Source organism: Eupeodes corollae, chromosome 3 (assembly GCF_945859685.1).
Source record: "Eupeodes corollae chromosome 3, idEupCoro1.1, whole genome shotgun sequence".
Classification (NCBI taxonomy): Eukaryota; Metazoa; Arthropoda; class Insecta; order Diptera; family Syrphidae; genus Eupeodes; species Eupeodes corollae.
In genome coordinates, this window is record NC_079149.1 from 128,751,867 (window position 1) to 128,771,928 (window position 20,062).

The 20,062-nt window shown below is 38.0% G+C and overlaps 1 protein-coding gene and 3 long non-coding RNA genes across 4 annotated transcripts in view; 2 read left to right on the forward strand and 2 right to left on the reverse strand.

The window, feature by feature from the left end:
* The window catches only part of LOC129949037 (tyrosine-protein kinase Btk29A), a 247,380-nt gene extending 242,439 nt beyond the window's left edge, over positions 1-4,941 (reverse strand). Inside the window, exon 1 of the mRNA XM_056060245.1 lies at positions 4,307-4,941. The gene's annotated coding sequence lies outside the window, so the exon portion shown is untranslated. The remainder of the gene's footprint in view (positions 1-4,306) is intronic.
* A 1,849-nt stretch (positions 4,942-6,790) lies between these two features.
* Positions 6,791-7,738, forward strand: LOC129951341 (uncharacterized). The gene is made up of 3 exons (XR_008782173.1): positions 6,791-6,931; positions 7,003-7,241; positions 7,302-7,738. It is a non-coding gene; the product is annotated as an uncharacterized LOC129951341 (long non-coding RNA).
* Positions 7,739-15,769: 8,031 nt separating this feature from the next.
* On the reverse strand, positions 15,770-16,362 carry LOC129950307 (uncharacterized). The gene is made up of 2 exons (XR_008782098.1): positions 16,107-16,362; positions 15,770-16,041 (listed from the first exon to the last, which is right to left on the reverse strand). It is a non-coding gene; the product is annotated as an uncharacterized LOC129950307 (long non-coding RNA).
* Positions 16,363-16,526: 164 nt separating this feature from the next.
* LOC129950308 (uncharacterized) lies at positions 16,527-17,643 on the forward strand. The gene is made up of 3 exons (XR_008782099.1): positions 16,527-16,836; positions 16,908-17,146; positions 17,207-17,643. It is a non-coding gene; the product is annotated as an uncharacterized LOC129950308 (long non-coding RNA).
* Positions 17,644-20,062: the final 2,419 nt, after the last annotated feature.

Sequence of the window (20,062 nt, forward strand, 5' to 3'; positions counted from 1 at the left end):
GCTCTAGTTCAATTATCTGAACATTTGCTTTGTCTGACAGCTCAAGGACTTTAAAAAAATGTCAACAAACAAAATATTTACTCTTTGGATGAATGAAATAATAGAAATGTCATTCAAAGCAAACTCGTAGCAGGCCCATCGTAACGCAGACGAAGGCGATGTTGAAGCGTGTTTGTGATTCAGCCATTATGCCATTAAGCAGCATTGATCTGTTGACACATTAAATTCTACTTGATTTTGGACTGTCCATGTTAAAATCTGTCTAGGTCAGAATTTAATAAGCTTACCATGCATTGCCGTTGAAGATCCACAACCCAAGAGCAGGGTTGTAAATCTAGAATTCAGTTCAGCAAATGAATGGATTAGAAGTTTCAGGCATATTATTAATACAATATCGAAAGAATGTTTGAGTTAGGACAGAGCCCTGAGGCAAACCAATATTATTTATTTTTTTTTTTGTTTACTTAGGAGCGTTCGGTCTTCGAAACATTTTTGGGCTGATCATTGACCATGACTTTGGGAAGCCTAAAGTGCGATAAACCGATCATTAAAACAGGACAAGGAATAGCTTTTTTTGAGTGGAACATTTTTCTATGCACTCGCAACGTAGCCTAAGAATTAGAATAGATGAAAGATGTAAGCTTCAAATATTAGTTCTTCCAGAGGTGCGTAGTAGTGTTAAGACTTCCAACAGAGGCATTTTTTACAAGTGCAGCTGGTATGATAATGCCTGTAGAAAAAGCAAAGAAATATCTTTTAAATGGTTGAAACTCTTTAGAAATACTAACAACTCAGACTTGAAATATCTTTATCTGCAGGCGAATAATACTTATAAAAACTTATGCCTCTATAAAAAAAACAACAATTCTGGAAAAATGTACGAATGTTAGGTAACCGAAAGAAATCGAATGTTTTTCCAATCAGTATCGACATGATGGGCTCATATTTCGAAAAACTTACAAAAGCAGATCCTTACGAATCTTACATGTTTTGCGTTGCCTTTTATTTACATCGAAAAACTAGACACTCCTTTCTCAATTCTAGAACTACTTTTTGCTTTAGAAAAAATGAAAAACAATAAGGCTTCGGGTTTAGATGGCATCCCAGCCGAGTTTTTGAAAAATGCCAGCTCACAATTTTTAGAACATACATATAATGTTCTTACTTAACCGAGTGTTCAACAACTAAGAAATACCAATGAATTTCAAAGAGTCATCCATTTTAGCGATCTAAGAAAAAGGAGATCCTAATCTCCCCCGAAAACAACAGACGTACATATCTTTGTTCTCAATTCATTACGAAAACAGATGCTATATCTTAGACTTGTACCTTGGCTTGAAACAAACAACAAAATAAGTTGTTTTCAGGCTGGATTTCGAGCTAACCTCTGTACAGTTGATCAATTTTTTACACAAAATAATGTCGCTAAACGTTTTTTGGATAAGAAAACTAATCTTTATTCTCTTTTGGAGATTTTAAAGCTGCCTTTGATAGTATAAATAGAAAACTTTTACTTTTCAAACTAGCAGGTGTTGGATTATCAACAAAATGTTTAAGAATATATGAGAAACTTCTTTCAAATACAACAGCGGTAGTTTCTAATGGTAGAACCTCTTCGCAGCAATTTAAGACAGAAGTGGGTGTCCCGCAAAGGTTGCATTTTGAGTCATTTGCTCTAATCACTTTTTATTAACGACATTGGAGACAGTGTTCCAGGGGTGATTTCCTTATTAAGGTGCTTTTATATGCGGATGACCTTGTCATTCTTACTGATAATTCGGTAACTCTACAACTGCAAATTAACAAACTTAACCAGTATTGTAACTCTTGGGATCTTCAAATTAATGCTTCAAAGTCGAAGATTATGGTTTTTAGATCTCATAATCATAATGTCAGAAATGACCGTTCTTAGAATCTTAATAGTGAAAGAATAGAGGTAGTTAAAAAATTTAAATTTAATTTTTGTGGAGCGGTGAAAGCAAAGTTGTTATTTTTGGGTCAAAGGGTCTTCGAGAATATGTGAGAAGAGCCGAAGACGCATACCAACAAGACTATAACCAAAAGCATACGTCAAAAAAGGCAAAATCATGGTTTGCGCAGAAGGAGTTATCCGTTATGGTGTGGCTCGCTCAATCCCCCGACCTTAACCCCATCGCAAATTTGTGGGGTGATGTTAAGAACGAAGTTCATGAAGCAAACCCTAGAATTCGAACAAATTAGAAGTTTAATGAAATATATTATGACGTTGATATTGAAAGCTTTTTGTTTTATTTGGAGAGCAATGCTATTTTTATGAATACAACTGTATGTACAGAAGAATGTTGAACAACATCAGGTAAGTCATTGATGAACATAGAGAACAACACAGATCCAAGAACTGAACCCTGAGGAACTCTGATGTTCATATTATAGGGACTGGATGTTCCGATGTCAGTTTTTATTGAATGACTTCTTTTTAATAAATAGCTTTGAAAGAATTGAATGGCCGAACTTTCAATTTATTGCTTAGCTAAGACAAAAGGATATGGTGGTCTATGCTATCAAACGACTTTGAAAAGCCAAGCAGAACCATTATACCAATTTGTCCACGATCCAGAAATTCACGAAAGTCTGCTGTGACCTTCAAAACAGCAGATTCACAGCTATGTTTAGTACGAAAGCCTGATTGTTATTTAGTTAGTTACGAAGTTCCAAAAAAGTTATTATTTGGTCTGCCTACATTTTTTCTGTAACTTTAATGAAAAATGGATGTAAACTTATTGCATTATTATTTCTAGGAATAGGTAAAACTATTGCACTTTTGCATTTAATTGCAATTGAAATTGCAATTAATTTAATAAACTTTGGAGGGATGTTATCCGAACCTGCAGCATAAGAGTGAATCGACCTGATAGCAGTTATTAATTCAGGAGACTCAACACAATTAAATTCGAAACCATTATCATTTTCACTGATATGCAAATTACGATATGATAACTATTCAAAAGTAAAGTTAAAGTAAGTCTCCTTAATCTAAATCAAGGAATTATTGGGCTGTGTAAGTCACTACTCAGTTTTTTTAGAAGCTGTAGCGCCACCAAAGTTATCTCCCTTTGTTTAAATGTGAATTCAAAATAAATGTGATTGATAATGTCTTATAAACCTCCCATTCTTCTAGACCTCCCATTCTCGTAGTAAGATAACAATTATCAACTTATGTATCTTTACAAAAGTTGAAAACTTGATATGGCTACCTACTTATTTACATATTGTGCGCTTGGGTAAGCATCAAACTTCAACACAAAGAGTTGCAGTTTACACAAATTCAGTCTTTTTTATCTTTTCCCCCGAAAAAATGAACCATGCTCTGTCTTTGTTTACAAACCAAATAACGATACTAATTTTATGAATTTTATAGGATAAGAAATATTAGATTCCGAACATCAGTAAAACACACATTACCCAGCGAACAAAACAAACAACAACAACAAAAATGCTGATGATAAGAAAAACATTAAACCCATTAGGAACGGAATTTACATAAATTTCACGTTCGCTCGCTGTCAGTAATGTGGAACAAAATAGAAAAAAAAAATGTTTTTATTATCAGAATAAAAATAAAGATTCAGCTGGAGCTACGAAGCTACCATTTGGTGTTTAATTTTTGTGTAAACTATGAATGCCCAGACAAAGAAACCCAAAGGAATGCAATTCTCAAGTTGATAAGAGACCCAGTTCGCGCCCAACCGCATCTTTGTTTCTTTTTTTTAAGTTTCTTGACATAATTTGTGATAAGATTTTGTTTTTATTTGTTGCTCTATAATAAGTAAACAAACAACAACAAAAACAACAATAAAACAAATAGGCAAATGAACCTAGTGGCAGTGGATATAGTGTCCACTGTCCAGCTGTACCGTCCAAATTTCCTCTGAAACTGGAAAGTGGAAAGGAACTTTCTTTGTCGAAATAAAACCAGTTAAAAATAAAATAGCTAGCTATGTTAACAAACAACAAAACAACAGATTTGTTAAACAATCATTTGAATTATAAAACAACAACACAAAAATAAGAAGGAAAAAGCCAAAACAAGAATTAAGTATGCCAAATCAAATGAATTGAAATAAAATAAACGAAATATGCAAATGAGTGCGGAATTTGAATTTAAATCAAATTTTATTGTGGTGCAAATCAAACGGGCTAAGGCAAGGCAAGGCAAGACAAGACAAGGCAAGGCAAAAGAAGAACAAAATGAGTAAAAAAAAAGCTGATTGGAAACAATAAGAAAAAGAAAAGATTATCGAAAAAAGCGTAAAAATGACCAAAATACCGGAATTGGATTATAGAAGTTTTCAAGTTTTTGAGAATCCAGATCCAGACTATGAGACTTGAATATTGGGAGAAGAAGTGAAGTGATTTTTAACAGAGATCAAGTCGCACAGGACAACTCTCCACGATGCGACGAGGAAGACCACGACGACGGTGACGATGACTACGATGCGACGCACGGCGAGGACAGCAATAACGACGACGACAACAACGACGACGATAGGGTAAAAAAAAGACACTTCTTGTTTTATTTGTTGTTATTCACTCTTTTCGTTTTCATGGACGGAATTTAATTTTTTTTACTTTTCGCGGTCCCAGTAGCAGCAGTTCCACATTTATTAAACTTGAGTCTCTTCGAAGTCGACTCTTTTTGTGTTTTAAACAAAATTTCAATGTTTTTGACTTGAATTTTTTAACAAAATTCACTTGAAAATATTGTCCAATGTTTTCTCTATAAATTTCGGATATAATTTCAATTAAATTAGCTCGAAAAAACGTTAAAATTTCTTAAAAATCTAAACCACACCGACAACGTACACAAAACACTCTTCAACTCTTGTCCAGTGTCCAGTCCACTCCATCATCACTTCTACTTCATGTTCATGTTCATAGACCGCCAACCATATTCCAGTTTAGTTTCAGTTGAATACAAAATAAAAGACAAAACATTTTTATTTGTTGTGAGTAAAGTGAAGTTGGCTGTGATTTAAAAAAAAATGTGTAAAATGATGAGAGATGAGAAGAAAACTTGTTTGCGAGGGTGTTGTTTTTGTTTTTGTTTTCGGAATTTTTATTTTAGTTGACGTTTGACTGGATGTTGGAATGTTGGAATGTTATGGGGGAAAATATGGTATTGTAGAGAAGTGCAAGTGAATCTCTGATTGGAAAATTGGAATGGAAAAGTTATTTGTTGGATTTGTTATCAATAATTGGAATGGGTGACAGTGGGAATAGAAAATAATGAGACGTTTTATTTGAGGTTGTATAAAATTTAAATTTTAAACGTTTTTGTCTTCAAACGTCAACTTTAACCGGCTCAACTTTCCATTACCGCGGCACGAATTTCGACTAGCGGTTTGTTTTATTTGATAGATATGTGCAAATAAATAATCACTATAGCAATTTTAGAGCGAGGAAACATTTATTTCTGTTTCAAATTTACTTTATTTCTATTTCAAAGTTCACTTTTTTACATACAAAACACGCAAAACTGGTTGATTTTGACATTTCTTTCCTATTTTTTGTTCAGTGTTGCCATATTTACTTTTTTTGTTGCTATAGTGATCCCAAGCAGTGGGGTTGCATAGCTAGCTGTTAGTACACTGTGCTAACAATTCTAACCAAAACTAATTTTATAGGCTTTTCACACCAAACTGGAAAAACGGCTTTCACGAAATTATCGGTTTTGTCCGAAACCATACATCGAAAACTCAAGTTTTCCCATACATTTTTGGTAAAACACAAGTTTTGGTAAAACACATGTTTTCGTAAACCACAAGTTTTATATTAAACCTCTCGAAAACTAGTAGCAATCAAAGTTGAACTAAACAAACAAACGTTTTGAAAAATTCAGCCCTCAAATTAATGTAAACAAAACAGCTGATAGCTGCTGTTAAAACAAATATTTCATTTTGAAATAAATTTGGTCGTGGTAAGTAATATTATTTATACAATTTAATCACAAAATAAGAATTATTGCTTTTGGGTTTTTGTTTACAGTATATGGAAAATTTGCCAACGTCGAAAATAAAAGCCCCGGTGACTATTTGCGGCACTGTCGGTTCTTTTATAATCCTCCAGAGTTTTGTTGCGATCTCGGATATAGGCAGTGCTACACAAAAATAAAAATAAATTATAACGATAAATTACATTAACAGAAAATTATAAAATAATTACTTTTTGAAACACCCGGTGCCCGACATCAACAAGCTGTCACAATCCACAGCAAAAGGAATGATGATGGCAAATATCCTGAAAGGAACAAACAGACAAACCGACAGAACACCAAAGAACAGATACGATAAAACTACAAACAAATAACATTTAAGACGAAAATCTACGTTAAGGATACTGGAGACGAGAAGGCGAACGAAAAATGTAACTCAAGTAAATAACAACAAACGACGACAAGCTGCGACGAAACTGACAGGACAGAAGTGAGTTCTATTGGAAGGCCAACCTGGAATGCGCGAAGGGCTAGATTCACCACAGGAGAAGGTGAGGCGAAAAGTCAGGGCTGGCATGAGGCCAAAAGGGAAACGATTCTTTGGTAGCTCTGAGAAATTTAGGAGAGTAGTTCGGAGAAAGGAGCCAGCTTTCTCCAGGAGTTTAGAGTAGGGTGAGAGAAGAAAAGAAAACTGAGAAAAATTCAAAGCTTTCCCGAATAGGTAGCAAAGTTGGAAGCCACTGACGACGACGGCAAAAAGAAAGTAAAAGTGAAGAAGTGCGGCATCTTTTAATCGAGTGGCTTAAAATTAAAAGAAATTAAAAATAAAGTAAAGTTCATATAAGAACATATATGGTGGTATATAAAATAAAATAAATATATATAAATTCAAATATACGGTGAAGTAGCCAGTAGCCCAGCTATACATAATACGGAAGTAACAGAATAAAAGATACGGCGGTAAGTCGAACCAGTTTTATACCTATATTAGTTTAAATAGTGCAATAAGTGCGATATATGTATATAACTAGCTTGCAAAGATCCCTACTCGAGCTCCGAATTGACGGACAGGGTCCAGGCGGTGGATGGTAGAATCTAGAGGATAAAACAGAAGATACATTTAAAGAAACATAAATCGAAAAATTTAGTTCGGGAAATTTAAAGGCCCGAGACTCGCGAAGTAGGCAAGGCTAGTCACTGTAGCATAACCGTTGATCCGCAGGCAGCGGTCAAAACGGTCAAGCCAAACAAAGAGGCCACACAAGAGTCTGTAAGAATTGAAATTAAATACGATCTTACATATTATGTAAAAGTCTTTTATATAACATAGGCACAGGAGGAGCATCATATTTGAATTCAGCAAGAAGCAGAAATTTGTAATTTTAATCTTTATCATTTTTTGGCGTGATTTGTATTTAATTATTTGTAGTTTTGTTGTTGATTCATTTCATGTGAAGAAGTTAATTAACTATATAAAATAATTTACAAAAACAAAAAGTAAAAGAGGTACACAGGGTCGGGTCGTACACTGTCGCGTAGTCGCGTTGCCGTTGAGGTAGAATTAAAGTTCCGACAGTAGGCTACTTTAACCGAGCTCGATTAGGGTAGGGCTGTTAGGGAGTGAACCGAGTTGGCCTTAGGCAAAAGTTAATTTACCGTGGTGTCCAAAAAAAGTAGTACACCCACACAAAAAGTAATTAATAATTTTTGGCGACGGGATCGAACCCGACTACTGGTTTTTTTTTGAAATTAAAATAAAATAAAAAAAAAAAAAAAAAAAAAAACTGAACAAAAAGAAAAAAAAACAATAAAATACAAAAACAAAACAAAAAAAAATTATAAAACAAAATCTAAAAAAAAAGAAGAAGGAATAGGTTATTTTAGTTTAAGTGTTGGTAAATTGAAAAGTTTTATATTGAAATCCAAGTGAAGTTTAATCTTCATATTTGTTTTCTTTGTGTTATTGATTTTGCTTATTTATTACTTTGATTTAATTTATTATTTATTTATTTTTCATTTTTGTATAATTTATGTATTATTTATTTATTATTTTATGTATTTATTTATTTATTTATTTATTTATTTATTTATTAGTTTAAACATTTTAGATTTTTCTGGTTGTGCTTAACCCAGTAATTAAAATTTAATTAGTTCAGTATCTATAAAATCAAATTGGATTTGATTCATTTTGGTTGGCATCCGTCTCAGAGTTTTTTTTGTCATTTATTTATATTTTTTTTAAATTTATTTATTAATAGATATTTTTTTTATTATCAATCTTATTATTTAATAAAAATGTGCATCACGCCAATTTATGTTTTTCCTTGAGTTGAACTGAAGACATGATGTGGTAAGATAAAAGTTTCAGGGGGTGGGAAGAGGTGAACCTGAACCAAGAGGAGACATGGGCTGATGATTAAATAGAGAAGGGTATAGTCACAGGGTGGTCCGACGAGGATGTTGAACGGACCCACGGAAGGGAGGGCGTGGACGAGCCGCATGACAGCTGCGGTCAAGTCAAGTGAGTGAAGACCAGTGATACCAAATAAGCGGGTATATATTTGTGTGGTGGTGGTATTTGTGTTGTCATTTTTGTAGGCACGTTTTATGTTTTTGTTGCTGGCTCTGGTCGAGGTAAGAGCAAGATCCCCCCCATAGCGGCGAGCTTAGCCGAGCGTCGCAAGCGTGCCAGCTCTTTAACCTCGATCGATATATTTTGAGGAATTTTAGCAGTCAGGGGCTCGCAACAAATGGCGCCCAACGTATAGAAACTTACTGGTAAATTTTTCGACACCCGGTTTGCAACTTTTTGCAACAGGTTGTTAAATAGTATCTACAACGTAATGAAGTTTCAATCAATCTACAACTAGTTTGCAACGCATTTGCAACCGGTTTGCAGTAGTTTCTCTTTTTTTTTTGCAAGTTATTTGCAACGTTTTTCAAATTTATTTTCAACTTTTGTTCGAAGTTTTCGCAAAATTTTTGCCGCGTTTCGCAATCAATTTACAATATCACATATGGCAACTTATTTGCAGAACGCGACGAGATTACTAAAATACCGTTGCAACGTTATGTCTATTGTTCTATTTTTTTTCTTTCCCTTTCCTTCCCTCAGTCTTGTTTATCAGTCGGGGCAGCTTGGATGATGGAGTTCGGAGAGCGTAAGTCATGAGGAGGATGGTTTTTTAGAATGCCTTTTTATCCGCGACGTTCTACCGATCGTCATCATCGCAGCCTATCCGAGCTGAACTAAGTGACGTTTTTTTTGTTTTACTACTTTTGCGGAGTAGGCGAAGTATCGGCAAGACTTCAGACAGAAAGTCATAACATACTGCTGGATCGCGGCAGATACATCGCCTTACAAAGCAGAGACAGTGTCGGAATTTTCTTAGTCTTCATCAAGGAGTTCGTAATTCATTGTAAGTCTTAGCAAAATGGCTATTCAGAACGTTTGTTTAACCGCGACAATGTATGGTTCTTTTAAGATGGAAGGCTAGAAAAAAAAGAAAAGAAAAAAAAAAAAACAACCAGAACGTCTATGTCTACGATAATCCGGTCGAGGTTGGCCAAGGAAAGTCGTAAGTCTTGTCTTGGGTGGCTCTTAAGAATACCAATCAATCGCGACGACTTACTTGACTGATTTCGCCAGGATTAAAGTAGATCGTCCTGTTTTAAATGTTACCTTCTATGTGTTCCCGCTTATTGGAATCCAATGTCAATAAAAGCTTACTTAGATAGTCATCAGTCCAGGTAGAAAAGAAGTGGTCTCCAGTGGTAGGTGCCTCCAACACCCCCGCACATTATGAATAGAAAAAAAAAATCAACAAACAGTAAAGTTAGTTAGTTAAAAGTTACTTGAAAAGGTTTGAAGGTATATAAAAGCTTAAGAGGATTAATAATCTTTTGGGATAAATATTAGTAATAGAAACTAGAAACAGATATAGATAGTGAAGAAGTAAGAACAAGGAAAAGGACATTTAATTTAGGTAGAAATAAAGTCAAGGCTGGAAGGTCAGTCAATAGGTTATGATATCCAGAGATCGATCTCTTGGGATAATAAGAGATCCTATTGTAACGCGTTCTCAGACTAGGCAAGTTTCAAACCGTGAAACCAATATGTCACCAGTAGTCCACTCCCCTAAGAGTAATGAGGAACAGGGTAACCGAAATTCCCTCACCCCACACAATACGAATCAGCCAAGTGAGTCGAGGAACACCGAGTCACTATCAGCGCCGTCCTATAGTAACTTGACAATGGATGAGCGGTCGCATCGATCGGAAACTCTGGTACCCGGAATGGAGTCAGATAATCGAGAGGAAAGGTTAAGTAATTGGGTGGGTATGCTAGAAAAGGTGACCGATCCTGTCCCTATCGACTGGTCAGCTCCGTTAGGATCATTGGGTGGCGAAGTTGATCCGGAAAGAACGACCCTCGAGTGGGATCGAAATCCTTGGACTAGAAGCTGGCAAGGCGAATCTATATTGCTAGATAGCCGGAGAGATAGACGAAGTGATCCTAATCCGAGAGGTCTAACCGAACAGAGGCCAGAAGCGGGAGGCTTTGGAACCGGAACTGGGACGAAGCCACGCAGTTGTGAACCGCCTTCGGGAAACACCGAGCAGCCAAGATCAGATGACAGAGCGTACCCATCGAACCGAGGAGCCATACCAAAGTCATCAAACCAAAACGCATTGGCCAGTAATAGCGTGAGGCCAACCAAACAGCTACGAGACCGATTCGCCGAGGTAGCTTCCGGAACAACGGAGGAGCCTAGAGCAGTTCGACCGAGGCCCGACGCGCTTCCAGGAGATCAGGTGAAGGTGTCAGCGGAACTAAAAACCGTCATCAATCTGGCTGTAGTTCAGGCTTATGAGTCGTATGCCGATTCATTGAAGGAGGAGGTGTCAGAATCCTTAAGAACGGAGGTAAGGAAAAACTTCTTGGAGTTTATGAAGGAGATTAACCATTCGGTCCGAGAGCGTCCGCCTTTGGAAGAGAGAGTGGCGAGACCAGTTAAGGCTCCTAGTGCAGGACCCGCGGGAGAAGATCACGCTTTTGAAAGAGGTCAAAGGAATTCCGTGAGGTTTGAGGAGGGCCGTAGGCATTGTCCTGAATCGAATAGTCACCGCACACTTGGCTTCCTGAACGGCCCGAACGAAGGGTACAATTTTTACGACCACGCAGGCAAAGCTCAACCGCGGTCCAACCCGTCGGGAGAGTGGAACCGACCCACCGCCCCGCCGTATGCGGGATATAAAGTACCAATAAAAATTGATAGATGGGGAATAAAGTTCAACGGAAAAGCAGAGTGTCTTACCGTGGAAGAGTTCATATTTCGTATTGAGACGTTGCAGCATCACTATGACTGTTCCTGGTCGCAGATTTTAAAGGATTTCCACCTGTTGCTGTCCGGAGCAGCGTATGACTGGTATTGGCAGTTTCAGCAAACCTGTCGTGGTGCTAGCTGGCCTTACCTTCGGGATGCCATGCTTATGCGCTATCGGAATCCGAAGTCAGACCTGGAAATCATGCGTGACATCATGGATCGTCGACAAGGAGCTTGGGAGTCCAGTGAAGATTTTCTGACGGCCATAAATAAGCTGAAATCACAGCTCAGGATGCCAATGTCGGAAGCGGACCTTGTACGAGCGCTAAAGAGGAACTTAAACGAGCGCATCAGACGATTGGTGTATCCCCAGTTGCTGTTTACGATGGACCAACTAAGGGTGGCCTGTAAGGACGCAGAAGAAGCATTTCCGGGGCCAGACAAGCAGGAAAAGCAACATAGACCACCAGTGGGACGGTACAAAGCCAATGAATTAGCGTTCGCTGATGAAGACGCGATAAATCAGGAAGAAACTATAGCGGCATTTCAGCAGTCAGGAACTCGGCCAAGAAATCGTGATTTTGTCGAACCGAAGAACCTGACGTGCTGGAATTGTCAGTCGCCTGGACATTCTTTTAGAGATTGCCCGTCTACTGTCAGAAATATATTTTGTTACAGATGCGGATGTGAAGGTGTCATAACGCCGAAATGCAAGAAGTGCCATCCGGAAAACGTGGTGAGGAGCGGGACATCATTGGGGGAGTCGCGTTCACCTCTGAATCCCCAAGAAAGTCTAGGGAAGAACTAGACCCTAACGATTTAATAAAGAACGTATCAGATACCACTAATTATAAAACAAATAAGGTAAGAATTCTGCAGAGAAGGGGAGAAAGCGAGTTAAATATAAATGTAAGTCCAAAATTTAGAGAATTAAAACCGTTACACGTTCGGATTCAAGAATATAAGCTAGCGCGAGAAAGAATATTTAGAGGAGAGAAAAGTAAAGTAAGCAATCGAATTTTAAAAACACGCGAGAGATATAAATGCAGAAAAGAAAATAAGAAAAACATTTTGTCAACGATGGTAAGTGTTAGCACAGACCCCAGGCCGTATGCCAAAGTGTCAATTAAAAACATTGAAGCATTAGGTCTGCTGGACAGTGGGGCTAGCATAAGTATTTTAGGAAAAGGGTGCGAGAATTTTATCAAAACCTTAAACGTTCCGATGACAAATTATAAAGCCGGTGTTAAAACGGCGGACGGTAAGAATCAAAGCATTATAGGTAAAATTCGGGTTCCGGTACAGTATCAAGGACAAAGTCGCGAAATGACATTCTTCTTGGTACCGAACTTAGACCAAGAATTGTACCTCGGCGTCGACTTCTGGAAAGCGTTTCAGATCGCGCCCATGATAGTTAGTTCAATATCCGCATCAGAATCCATCAGCGAGTCGTCTAACAGCCATCAACTGTCGCCGGAACAACGAGTTAGGTTAGAGAAGGTTAGGGGAAGTTTTTTGGATTTTGATCGGCATGGACTCGGGAAAACCGAAATGTTTGAGCACGTCATAGATACCGGAGACGCAGTCCCTGTAAAGCAACGCCACTACCCGGTCTCTCCAGCAGTACAGAACCTGCTATACCAGGAAGTGGACAGAATGTTGAGCCTCGGAGTAATAGAGGAAAGCGAAAGCCCCTGGTGTTCTCCAGTGGTGCTCATTAAGAAACAAGCGGAAGATGGGTCGATAAAACATCGATTTTGTTTAGATTCACGGAAGGTAAACGCTTTAACGAAAAAGGATGCATACCCGATGCCTCACATCAACGGTCTGCTAAGTCGCTTGTCCGACACCTATTTCATTAGCAGCGTAGACCTGAAGGATGCGTTCTGGCAAATACCCTTGGAGAGACAGAGTAGGGAGAAAACGGCTTTTGCGGTTCCGGGAAGACCCTTATATCATTTCACGGTCATGCCTTTCGGACTGTGTAATGCAGCCCAAAGGTTATGTCGGTTAATGGATAAGGTGATTCCTGCACGTCTCAGAGAGCGTGTGTTCGTCTATCTGGATGATTTGCTTGTGGTATCTCCGGATTTCGAGACCCACATCGCCTTGCTAGAGGAAGTAGCCGAATGCCTGAGGAAGGCTGGCCTAACCATCAACGTTAAGAAATCTAGGTTTTGCTTTAAAGAGCTTAAATACCTGGGTTTCATCGTTGGTGGTGGAAAGGTGAAGACGGATCCAGCTAAGGTGGAGGCGGTAAAGGATTTTCCAGTACCGAAGAATCCGAGGCAGGTCCGGCGGCTACTAGGTTTAGCGGGGTGGTATAGACGGTTTATCCGAAATTTTTCCACCTTGACCGCACCTCTGACCGATACGCTCAAGAAGAAAAAAGGAAAGTTCCAAATGACTGAAGAAGCGATGACATCTTTTAAAGCGTTGAAGGAAGCCTTAACTTCAGCACCAGTGTTGTCACGACCGGACTTCTCGCGAAGATTTTATGTACAATGTGACGCGTCAGACACGGGGATCGGTGCAGTCCTGTTCCAAAAGAACGATGATGGTGAGGAATGTCCTTTGGGTTACCACTCGCAAAAGTTGAATGCGTGTCAAAAGAATTATAGTGTGACCGAGAAGGAATGCATGGCAGCCGTTTCCGCAGTGAAGAAGTTTCGTCCTTATATTGAGGGGATGGACTTTACAATCATCACCGACCACTCGAGTCTCAAGTGGTTGATGACGATGAAGGACCTCAGTGGCCGGTTGGCTAGGTGGAGTCTAGACCTACAGGCATTTACCTTCGATATAGAACACCGGAAGGGATCTTTGAACGTCGTGCCAGACACACTTTCTCGGGCATATATTGAAAGCATGGAGTTGACGGATGTAGAACCGATGGTAGATCTCGATTCGGAAGAGTTTTGTTCTGAAGAATACCAGAATTTGATTAAAACAATCGAAGACAACACCAATCAACTGCCGGATTTAAAAGTCGAAGATAACTTCGTATATAAGCGCGCGTTACCAACCGACAACGATGGAGTTATGGTTGATCATAACTGGCTGTTATGGCTACCATCAGGTTTAACTGGGAAGGCTATTAAAGTAGCACATGAGCCTCCGCGGGCAGCTCACGGCGGTATCGCAAAAACACTGCACCGAATCAGGCAGTTTTTCTACTGGCCAAACATGACTATACAGATAAAAACTTATATCTCACAGTGTGACGTGTGTAAGCAAAGTAAGCCCTCAAACCAAATTTTACGCCCACCTATAAGCAGCAGTTACGTGGCCGACATCCCTTTTCAGAAGATTTATATTGACTTTTTAGGTCCGTACCCGAGGTCGAAAAGCGGAAATGCGTATGTTTTTGTAGCGTTGGACCATCTATCAAAGTATGTATTTTTGAAGCCATTGCGTTCAGCGAATTGTATGAGCGTAGTTAAGTTTTTGAAAAACGAAATTTTTAATGCGTTTGGTGTGCCCCAAGTCATTCACTCTGACAACGGAAAGCAGTTTAGCGCGAAGGAATTCCAAAACTTTCTAGCCGGATACGGAGTACGACATTTCAAAACTGCAAATTATTCTCCGCAATCCAACGCTTCCGAACGCGTAAACCGGACACTTTTAGCGGCTATACGGTCATATTTAAAAGACGACCAGCGTGAGTGGGATTCGCACCTGAGCGACATTGCTTGCGCTCTCAGAAGCTCAGTGCATTCATCGATTGGAGTAACGCCGTATTTCGCGCTATTTGGTATTAACATGATGACCCATGGAAACCATTATGAGTTAAACCGACAGCTAAACTCTTTAAGCGACGGAGAAATGCATATACTACCGCATCAGCAACGTCTCCAATGCATTAGAGAACGAATAAGACTTAATCTGAGTAAAGCAAATGAAAAGGCAGCCAAATCGTATAACACTCGAACCCGGAATGTCCATTTTTCACCCGGGCAGGAAGTATATCGACGGAATTTCGTACTAAGCGATTCATCTAAGTATCTATCGGCAAAACTTTGCCCGAAATTTATAAAATGCCGGATAGTTCAAAGCGTAGGGAAAAATATGTATGAAATTGAAAACTTGTCTGGGAAAAGGATAGGAGTTTTCCACACGAAAGACCTAAAACAATAAATCTGTGATACGAGTACCTGCTTTAAGATGTAGTTATAGCTATGAACCTCTAGTGCAATATTAGCTTGACTATCCGTTGTTATATCTCACAATGTTACCTGGTTATCATCTAAAATCAACCTTCCCTAGTGCAATATTAGCTTAGTTACCTGATCATCATGTAAAACCAACCTCACTTCGTGCAATATTAGATTTAACTTGTTATTATACTTACGTTCGTGTTTGCTTGAGTGTTATTATTTATTGCCGTGTCTTCGTATGATGAATTTTTATCGTGTCTTGATAGTCTGTACCTACCTATGTTCTATAAAATAAAAAAAAAAAAAAAAACAAAAACGGACAAACAAATATATTCAGTAGTTTCAAAACTAAATAAATGAGCAAGATATTTGATTCCGGTGGATACAGTTGTCTAGGAGTGGGAACATCGTGAGCGATTCCTAAAGTTGTTGACTAGGTCAAGGATAAGGCATACGCCCTATTGCCCGGCTATATGGGTGGGTTTCTTCCCCACGTCCGAAGCCGAGATCGTTGCCACCTGTCCCGCGTCGAGCTAAACTACTCCGCCACCCAGGTGTTTTGTTGCGATCTCGGATATAGGCAGTGCTACACAAAAATAAAAATAAATTATAACGATAAATTACATTAACAGAAAATTATAAAATAATTACTTTTTGAAACACCCGGTGCCCGACATCAACAAGCTGTCACAATCCACAGCAAAAGGAATGATGATGGCAAATATCCTGAAAGGAACAAACAGACAAACCGACAGAACACCAAAGAACAGATACGATAAAACTACAAACAAATAACATTTAAGACGAAAATCTACGTTAAGGATACTGGAGACGAGAAGGCGAACGAAAAATGTAACTCAAGTAAATAACAACAAACGACGACAAGCTGCGACGAAACTGACAGGACAGAAGTGAGTTCTATTGGAAGGCCAACCTGGAATGCGCGAAGGGCTAGATTCACCACAGGAGAAGGTGAGGCGAAAAGTCAGGGCTGGCATGAGGCCAAAAGGGAAACGATTCTTTGGTAGCTCTGAGAAATTTAGGAGAGTAGTTCGGAGAAAGGAGCCAGCTTTCTCCAGGAGTTTAGAGTAGGGTGAGAGAAGAAAAGAAAACTGAGAAAAATTCAAAGCTTTCCCGAATAGGTAGCAAAGTTGGAAGCCACTGACGACGACGGCAAAAAGAAAGTAAAAGTGAAGAAGTGCGGCATCTTTTAATCGAGTGGCTTAAAATTAAAAGAAATTAAAAATAAAGTAAAGTTCATATAAGAACATATATGGTGGTATATAAAATAAAATAAATATATATAAATTCAAATATACGGTGAAGTAGCCAGTAGCCCAGCTATACATAATACGGAAGTAACAGAATAAAAGATACGGCGGTAAGTCGAACCAGTTTTATACCTATATTAGTTTAAATAGTGCAATAAGTGCGATATATGTATATAACTAGCTTGCAAAGATCCCTACTCGAGCTCCGAATTGACGGACAGGGTCCAGGCGGTGGATGGTAGAATCTAGAGGATAAAACAGAAGATACATTTAAAGAAACATAAATCGAAAAATTTAGTTCGGGAAATTTAAAGGCCCGAGACTCGCGAAGTAGGCAAGGCTAGTCACTGTAGCATAACCGTTGATCCGCAGGCAGCGGTCAAAACGGTCAAGCCAAACAAAGAGGCCACACAAGAGTCTGTAAGAATTGAAATTAAATACGATCTTACATATTATGTAAAAGTCTTTTATATAACATAGGCACAGGAGGAGCATCATATTTGAATTCAGCAAGAAGCAGAAATTTGTAATTTTAATCTTTATCATTTTTTGGCGTGATTTGTATTTAATTATTTGTAGTTTTGTTGTTGATTCATTTCATGTGAAGAAGTTAATTAACTATATAAAATAATTTACAAAAACAAAAAGTAAAAGAGGTACACAGGGTCGGGTCGTACACTGTCGCGTAGTCGCGTTGCCGTTGAGGTAGAATTAAAGTTCCGACAGTAGGCTACTTTAACCGAGCTCGATTAGGGTAGGGCTGTTAGGGAGTGAACCGAGTTGGCCTTAGGCAAAAGTTAATTTACCGTGGTGTCCAAAAAAAGTAGTACACCCACACAAAAAGTAATTAATAATTTTTGGCGACGGGATCGAACCCGACTACTGGTTTTTTTTTGAAATTAAAATAAAATAAAAAAAAAAAAAAAAAAAAAAACTGAACAAAAAGAAAAAAAAACAATAAAATACAAAAACAAAACAAAAAAAAATTATAAAACAAAATCTAAAAAAAAAGAAGAAGGAATAGGTTATTTTAGTTTAAGTGTTGGTAAATTGAAAAGTTTTATATTGAAATCCAAGTGAAGTTTAATCTTCATATTTGTTTTCTTTGTGTTATTGATTTTGCTTATTTATTACTTTGATTTAATTTATTATTTATTTATTTTTCATTTTTGTATAATTTATGTATTATTTATTTATTATTTTATGTATTTATTTATTTATTTATTTATTTATTTATTTATTAGTTTAAACATTTTAGATTTTTCTGGTTGTGCTTAACCCAGTAATTAAAATTTAATTAGTTCAGTATCTATAAAATCAAATTGGATTTGATTCATTTTGGTTGGCATCCGTCTCAGAGTTTTTTTTGTCATTTATTTATATTTTTTTTAAATTTATTTATTAATAGATATTTTTTTTATTATCAATCTTATTATTTAATAAAAATGTGCATCACGCCAATTTATGTTTTTCCTTGAGTTGAACTGAAGACATGATGTGGTAAGATAAAAGTTTCAGGGGGTGGGAAGAGGTGAACCTGAACCAAGAGGAGACATGGGCTGATGATTAAATAGAGAAGGGTATAGTCACAGGGTGGTCCGACGAGGATGTTGAACGGACCCACGGAAGGGAGGGCGTGGACGAGCCGCATGACAGCTGCGGTCAAGTCAAGTGAGTGAAGACCAGTGATACCAAATAAGCGGGTATATATTTGTGTGGTGGTGGTATTTGTGTTGTCATTTTTGTAGGCACGTTTTATGTTTTTGTTGCTGGCTCTGGTCGAGGTAAGAGCAAGATCCCCCCCATAGCGGCGAGCTTAGCCGAGCGTCGCAAGCGTGCCAGCTCTTTAACCTCGATCGATATATTTTGAGGAATTTTAGCAGTCAGGGGCTCGCAACAGTTTCAAATGCTCTTTCTTAAGCGAGGAACAAGCATTCACTATGGCTACTGGCGTGACGACCCCAAGGACGAGGAAGACTTGCTCATAGTTTCAAGGGATGCTTCTTCGAACTCGTCGCCACAAATATGTTCGACGCTTTCGCTTACTACCTGAAGAAAGACTTTCCCGTGCAATCACAAGGGTTTGGGAGAATTGAGAAAGGCGATAAGTTCATTTGTTGAGGAGAATAAGTATGAAATAAAATCTCAGGTGGAGGCTAAGTCGCAGCGAGCTAGGAAAATTTGCGCCAAAACATTTCACAATGTGGGAATCGTTGTTCTAGTGAATAAAACCACAACAGTGGGCTATCACCCCTTGATGGGAAGCGATGCCAACACCAAGAAGAACCTCAGTGCTTTGGACAAGCCAAGCGAATCCTCAAAGGAAGAAGCCAAAGAGATTGTCATGGAGAAATCGCAGCCCATAATTTCAGCTTCAGTGATCGCTCTGGATGAGTGTGATTTTGGTACGAATCTGGAACTAGGAATTGACCTTTTCTGCTCCGGCCTTTATGACCTACACGAAATCGTTCAAAATCTTCTCAACCCCGCCTATAAGTTGCTCGAATGGCCACAATATATGGCGATTCTGAAGGCACATTTGGCCAATAGAAGCAATAGTCATAAGCTCAGTATTTTGGATTGAAATTTGTTGTGAAAGAAGAAGAAAATGTTTTAAATAAAATGAATTTTTATAGTAACAGTTTTGTTCTTTGTTGGTTCTATTATACGAGTATATTTTCTAGACAATTAACTTTTCCTTAGTTAATTGTTCTTACCGGTTGAAGTAAACAAAGAGGATAGCTGCAGCCAAGCGAGCTTGTAGTTCTTGTTGATTCATTTCGTGAGCCCATTCCACCAGTCCCCAGAACTTCAATTGAAACTCTTTTTCTAGACGAGATAGTATTACGTTCAACTCAATTTGAATTCACTTTTTACTCACAAATTTTTTCATCAATTCAAAATTTGACAGGCGGTATTGAATAAATTTAAATGGCAAATGAAAACATGTAAATTTTCTGTGTGAACGATTTTCGGTTTTCGAAAACTTTTTGGCAAAAACGTGGTTTTGGATTTGATTTGAAAAGGCTATTATTCTCTTTTTCTTGATAGAACTTAAATGTGTTTTTTTTTATGCGTATGACTCCTCTATAATGCTTTGCTCAATTTAAACTTGGCTAAGTTATGGAGAGTTATTTATTGGAGCTGCATACCAAGCAGTGTAGAAATTATTACATCATCAAAATCAAAATCTGTCAATTTTTTAAAGGTAAATGTCAGAAAGTTTACACAAAATAACCATTTAAAATAAGACAACTCAAATAGTAATGCAGAAAAATGGATAGTTTAGACTGCAATAATACATTTTTGGCGGGTGCGTTGAAAGGGAGTCAAACA